This window comes from Miscanthus floridulus, chromosome 8 (genome assembly GCF_019320115.1).
Source record: "Miscanthus floridulus cultivar M001 chromosome 8, ASM1932011v1, whole genome shotgun sequence".
Taxonomy (NCBI): Eukaryota; Viridiplantae; Streptophyta; class Magnoliopsida; order Poales; family Poaceae; genus Miscanthus; species Miscanthus floridulus.
In genome coordinates, this window is record NC_089587.1 from 126,383,284 (window position 1) to 126,390,653 (window position 7,370).

Consider the following 7,370-nt stretch of genomic DNA (forward strand, 5'->3'; position numbering starts at 1 on the left):
TGGTAGCATCGGACGTTGCCACAGGTTGCATAGCTGAATCATTAGACATTGCCGTAGGCCACAGCCGGATATGGAGAAAATTAATTCACGCGCACGTTCGCGTGATTCACTTGCACAGGCAGGGAACTCCCTATTTCTCGTACCACTTCTTTCCTGCACGCATGCAAGCCCACACGCTGCTCCGCTCCCTGAGCGCACGCGGGACCACATACACCCATGTGAGTCCCAATCACCTGCCCCGCCTATGGATAAGCGCTTGGATGTGTCTGCCAGCCTCAGGCGCCTACACGGTGACCTACGGCGTTGCTTGTAGTTGCAGCAGGAGGCTATGGTAGATGGGTCCTATTGCAACATGTACAACACCAGATCTACTTTTATAACATCTAAATAAAACACTTGCAACATACGTCCTAAATAGGTGAAACACTTGCAACATACATATGAAACACCATGAAAACAAGTGTAGTTATTGCAAACATATGCAACATTCAGATAAAACACTTACAACATATGTATGAAACACCTGAAATACTTAAAAATACACGCTTACAGCATGCATTTATATGTAACATCTAGATCCACTTTTGCAACATCCAAAAAAACACTTCCAACATATGTCTAAAACAGATGAAACATTTGGAACATACACTTAAAACATACGTGTATAACCATTGCACCATGTGCAGCATTCCGATCTACTTTTGCAACAACGATATATAACACTTACAACATACCTCTTAACCATCTAAAACACTTGAAACAAACATTTGCAACATGCGCTTTTAGCGCAACATCTCCTTGTTGCTTGAGAATGGAGGCTCGTCGGTATGTGGAGTTCGCCAGTGTAGAGCTCACCGGTGGCGCGGAGCTTGCCGCTCTAGTGGAGAAGCCACGGCAGGTCCGGTGGAAAAGGTCATGGCGGGTCACTCTGGTGGAGAAGGCGAAGCGCGCGCTGGAGAAGGCTACGAGGCAGATTGGGGCACGCGCTAGAGAAGGTCACAATAGGTCGCTTTGGTAGATGAGGTAGGCAGCGGTAGCGACAATGGCATAGAGGGCGGATGGGTGCTGGAGCAGGAAGCTTGGACGGGGGAGGATCTATGGTGGCCTGGATTTCGTGCTGCCCAACACAGGCGTGAGTGGACGCCGTGACTGGAGGCGGAGGGGTGGGCGACACGGTGAACATCGCGACAGCGCGGAGTGGGGAAGTTACGGTCATAGTCTCATAGAGACGGGGGAGTAGGGAAGCAGGCCGGTTGCCTATTGGGCCGATTCACGTGCAAGCCCATGAGGACAGCGTCTGTTGAACACCCTACAACAAGAATTACCATAAAAAGAAGTCATGTATTTCAATTTGAGTGGTGTTAACACTAAAATTGGGCCCATGCCAATTTGGCCCATTCTAAGTGACATAATAATAGTATCACATTGGTTTTTCAATGGGATAAGACTACCCTACTCCCTATAAAATAGGGGGTACATGGTTGATTGAGTATTCCAACTTTCGATCGTTAAAATACAACACAAACTCTCTCTTTGTCCTATCTTTTCTAACCCCATGATGTTCATCGCTTGATCCAATGATTAAGGATGGCGCTCTAGGCTTGCTGGCCGACCTAGGGCAACCCGACGACATCCCCGACGGGGTCCCTCCCGTGCGAGAACTTTGACGGTTTTTACTAGTTTGTTCGGAAACTAGCTATTCTTCGTCATGTAAGCGCGGTTGCTTATCCTTTGGTGGTTTGCTTGTAAACCTCTCCAATTTTCACCACGTAAGTGTGATCCCCGCTGTGTTCTTCGGTCCGTGGCGACCCGGACGATCTTGTCTTAGCGGATGTGTGATCCGAGATCGATCCGACATCAACACATGGAAAAAAAAGAAACCATGCTAGATTTTAAAACATGACAAAGATAAAATGATCATTTCAGGTACAACTTAGGCTCCGTTTGGCAGGGCTTCTCCACCGGCTTTAGGAGCCGTTTGGAGCCATTTTCTACCAAACGGGGTAAAGTAAAATAGCTTCACTTGTGAAGTCCTTAAAAATATGCTCTCACAGTGATTTGGGGTGGGATGGAGCAAAAAAAAAAGTGGCTTCTCCCGACTCCTCCTCTAGGCCCCTAAAAACATGCTCTCACAGGGAAGCCATTTTGCCAAACGGTTTACCAAAACCGCTTCAGCTCTACCAGTGAAATTGTTCGTGGAGCTGAAGCCAAAAAAAATAGCTTCACTAGTAAAGTGAAGCTCTATCAAATGGGGCCTTAACATCATTTAATAACAAAATAGATGGAAGTGGCACGTTCAGGAAACATAAATTAAAGATTGATTTAAAGTGGATGATAAATACCGAGAGGACTTGTACACCAAGTAAACGCATTCTCGCTTGAGTTGGGCCCTGTTTAGTTGCACCCCAAAATGCTAAATTTTTCAAGATTCCTCGTCACATCGAATCTTTGGACGCATGCATGAAGCATTAAATATAAATAAAAAATAAAACTAATTACACAGTTTAGACGAAATCCACGAGACGAATCTTTTAAGCCTAATTAGACTATGATTGGACACTAATTATCAAATAACAACGAAAACACTACAGTAGCGCTTTGCCAAAAGTTTTGGCATCCAAACTAGCCCTTGGGGGCCAGGACAGAAGAGACGTTCAGCAATTGATTATTACTCCTCACGTAAGCAACTACCGGGGCCGGGGTCTGCGCGCTCATCAATGCACAGTTGTAGATCTGATCCCAAGTGCTCCTCTGCCGGCGAAATGAAACACGCTCTGGCTTGTTTGGTTTCAGAGTGGCCAGACTTGCCTGGAGCGCGCGCCCAGGCGTCCGATTTTCCACGCCTGGGGACAGGATGAGCTGCCTGGTATCTGCCTGCGAGGGCTCCATCCAAACACACCCAGCCCAGCCCACCGCAGCCGGCATTAACCGTTTCCTCGCTCCCTCCGATCCCCCCAACGCCGGTTCCTTCCGCCCTTGTTTCCCAGCTGACCCCAACCGACCGACCGACCTCCCAAATCCAAACCCGCGTCGCGTGCAGCCGCCGCACTCCTTTCTGATAAACCCTCTCCTCCCGATCGGCGTATGGCCACAGCGCCCGCGCCGCCCTCCGCCACCGAGGAGACGACGAGCAGGAGCAGCCATCACCAACACCAATGACGCCGCACATGCCGAGAGAGCACCGGCAGCGGCACGCGCCGCCCAGGGAAGTCCCGCCGATGAGCGCCGAGGACGTGGCCGCCATCGAGGCCGTCCTCGGCTACGAGTTCGCCGACAAGTCCCTCGTCGAGCTCGCGCGGCTCCATCTACTTCGCGTACCGCCCCGGGGACACCTACGAGCGCCTCGAGTACCTCGGCGACGGCCTCCTCACCTGCCTCATGTCGCGGGAGGTCTTCCGCACCCTCCCGCCCGGCCCGCTCACCAGGCTCCGCGCCGCCAACGCCGACACGGAGAAGCTCGCGCGCGTCGCTGTCGACGTCGCTGTCGACCGCGGCCTCCACTGCTTCCTCCGCCACAAGGCACCCAAACTCCAAAACCAGGTTGAATACTAGCAAACGGATTCGGGATTCGTAATTAGGATCATGCCTCTAGTATCTTTTTGTGTATTCGAATTTTCCTAGGTGCAGTTCAGATAACGAATGGCATGTGTTGTCCTTATTGGCTGGGTTCTGGGCCCTGGGTAGGATCTCCTGCCATTACTTTCCGCTGAAAGGGGAGAATCTTTTGGTTTCCACCTTTTCCTCTGTTCCAACCAGTATCTTTTGGCACTCAGACTTAGCATATTTTTAACAGGGGTGATGCTAGGTCGAAGAAGATCTGGTGCCAAACTTAATCATTTTAAGCTCCCATGCACCACGGTGAATGAACTTGGCGTTGTCCCTTAGTTTTAAGAACATGTTAAGCCAATATTTGGTCTTGTATAATTGGAGTGTGTCCCACCTCTACCTTTATCCATATTAGCATCGCTACCAGTAACTTAGCTGGCCTCATTAAGAGAAGGATTGCAGTCAGACACTCAGACAAATGGAACCGAAAATTTTGATCTTTGTCACATCAAAAGGCAGGGCATCACTCTGCATGCCACGATCACTGCCTTATTTACATTCTGATTGAATGGCATTGGGACATCAGCAAAGCACAAGTGTGTCCCGGAGCTCCAAGGTAGAGAAACCCTGTTTGTTTTGTTCGCTGCCTGCGAGCCATAAAGTGCTCTGCTTGTCATTTTGTTTGAGAAAAGAATATTTGTCATTTCTGTGACAAATAGAGCATTCTATTTTTATGGCAATGGCCCTGTTTGGTTTCTACAGGTGCTCCTAAAATTTCTGTCACATTGAATGTTTAGACACATGCATGGAGTATTAAATATAGACTAATTACGAAACTAATTACACAATTTGCGACTAATTTGCAAGACGGATCTTTTAAGCCTAATTAGTCCATGATTTGACAATGTGGTGCTACAGTAAACATGTGCTACTGACAGATTAATTAGGCTTAAAAAATCGTCTCGCAAATTAGCCTTCATCTATGTAATTGGTTTTGTAATTAATCTATATTTAATACTCTTTATTAGTATCTAAACATTCGATGTGACATGAATTTTAGGAGCGACTAAAGAACCAAACACCCCCAATGTCCATTGTTTGTAGTCAAAATATGTTTCTTCATACCATCTAAATGCATACATAGCTAAGTGAAATTAATAACGAATGTTCCTATGTGTTTCTTGTGCCAATTAGTAATATACTAGTTGTTAGTGCTAGTCTTCTCCATTGAAGCAGTAAACTTTAGGATTTCATCTGGCCACTTAATTTTTTTACAGGATTTCTGGCTTCACAATTCATCTTTGTAGAGGTGGGCTCATCAAGTTGTTTATGCATTGTAGTGCTAAACACTTCAACTTTTAATGCAACATACATCCTAGGTATTGCATTTTAACATGTTCTTCAAATGAACAATATGAAAGATGGGTATCAAGTTCTTACCATGAAAAAATTAACCTGTCTTGTGTCTTTTCTTGTCCCTTATACAAATATTTGTAAGCTATGCACATGGATAAAGGTAAAAAATAATCAACTAGATCGTATCCAAACGTAAACATGGTGTTGGATGCCCTAAAGTCTACCACAGTACCCTCACCACTTCGCGCTTTCTGCATCCCACAGCATTTACAGTATTACATAGGGATTATCTAGATTACTGTTATGCTTTATCTTATTTACTTCTGTTCTGTTTTGAGTGATAGATTTTTTTATTTATCCTTCATGTTCTGGCGTTTACAGATCTGTTCTTTCATAGAAGAAATGCACAAATATCCAGTTCACTCAAATGGACTATTGGATCCTCCTAAAGTTCTGTGTGACATTGTGGAATCTCTTATTGGTGCCATATACTGGGACTCCAACTTCGACCAAGAGGAGGTTTGGCGGCTATATATTTCTCTAAACTGAGAAACCTTAATCATTGCTTTTGAGTCAACACTTTGCTGATATTTCAGTTTCTTATGTTAGGTCTTTCGAACTTTGGCTGATCCACTTATTGGCTTAGAGACATTAGGCAAGCACCCGGTAACTGAGCTTTTTGAGTTTTGCCAAAAGACTCGCCGAGGGGTGAAATTTGTGAAAGATGAATGGCATAAGAGTTTGAAGGTTGAGGTGTTGATTGATGGTGAGCTAGTTGCAAGTGCTACTTATGGTCAAAAGAAGGAGATAGCTCAGAACCGTGCTGCGAAGGCTGCTCTGGGTAACACTTGGACAGACACAAAGTGAATCAGCATCAGCAGATGTTTCTGAGGCATTGGACGAACTAGACATAGCTGGAACACTAAAATGTCAGTGACATACAGATGCATCATAGGTTCAATGAATGGCATGTTCTGTTATGTGCTTCTATGCTTCACCATTTTAATAATTAAGTCCTAATGAAATGGTGAAGCATAGAAACACTAGGTTGGTCCATTTTCATTGAATTTCTATGTTGCTATGTAAATTATCTATATTCAAACACTGTCGTTACCAGCAATTTAGGTGACAAGTTACTAAGATATTGTTCAGTCGATTTAATTTCAAGCCTAACCTTTAATTTTTTAAGTGCATCAGGGAATCACAAACCAATACTATGTTCTGTATTGCAAGGAGTGATGCTCCGGAAAGGGATTGTTTGAATCAGACATGTGACCGATTTTGCTGGCATTGTGTTGGTGTTTGTTTTAGCTAAAATAACCCTGTAAAGATCTAGTTCCTGCTCATATATGATGGCCGGAAGTTTAACAATAAAAAGTTATCTATATGGAGGGGTAATCTATGAATGAATGAATTAATACCATTCCTTTGTGCGTGTTGCATTGTAGTTTTATCATTGTTTTCTAAATCAGTCAAAGTTTGTAAAATTCTATTTCACAAGTTGGTAGCTTTCACAAGTTCCCAAAGAATTCAAACAAGATGGCTATCATAAATTAGCCAAATTAACAAGGTAGACAATCTGCCCTTTTATTTTATTTTTTATTATCTGTCCATTCTATTTTTTATTATCAGTCCATTATGTCTGGAATGACTGTATTTGATATGATGATAAATGGATTGGGCGAAATAGCCATGTTCATCCTTGAACTTTCAACCAAAGCTCAAATTAGTCCCTCAACTATCAAAACGGCCACATTAATCCTCAAATTTGCAATTTTGGCTCGATCCTAATGTGGCTTGCCACGATAACTCGCCCCATCAGCACACTTGTTTGAGAAGGAAAGACCCTTCAAAACCAGTGAAATCAGGCACCAAGTCGTCAAGAGTTGGTACTAAAATTAGATGTCGTTGATACAAAAATATGGGTCACAACTCTAGGACACGCTCAGAATGGTGTTTATGCATTTCTGATTTTTTTCCTTACTATTGTAATGTATTGTTTCACATAAGATGGCACTAACTTCTACCATACAACAACAGGAGGACACCGGGTCGCATAATCCATCACAACAAGCTGGCATTGAACCTGCACAATCCAAGCAATCTAAAAGAAAGCGTCCAGACACATCTAAAAGACTGGTTTCTTTTTCAAGATGTAAGTCAATTGCTGAAGCATCTGCAAACATTCAATCCACTTCACGTCTTCACTTGGACGTGGATCAGCAGCAAGACAAAGCAGCTCCTCTCAGAAAAAGAATAGGAAAACAACTTGCGGCTTAAAAAAAGAGAATCATGTAATTTCAGTAGGTATTGAATGCATGGTCAATCCTTTGTGTATAATCTTTGTTATGTCAGCTTACATTGAGATATGATACATGTTATTTTCTAGAAAGATCATTTGATTTCAAAATCCTTACATGATTAGCCACACGCCACAGCCACTTACAATGCAAAAACACAAGACACCA

At 43.9% G+C, this 7,370-nt stretch overlaps 1 pseudogene; it reads left to right on the forward strand.

The window, feature by feature from the left end:
* The first annotated feature begins 2,983 nt into the window (after positions 1 to 2,983).
* On the forward strand, positions 2,984 to 6,142 carry LOC136473507 (ribonuclease 3-like protein 3; annotated as a pseudogene).
* Positions 6,143 to 7,370: the final 1,228 nt, after the last annotated feature.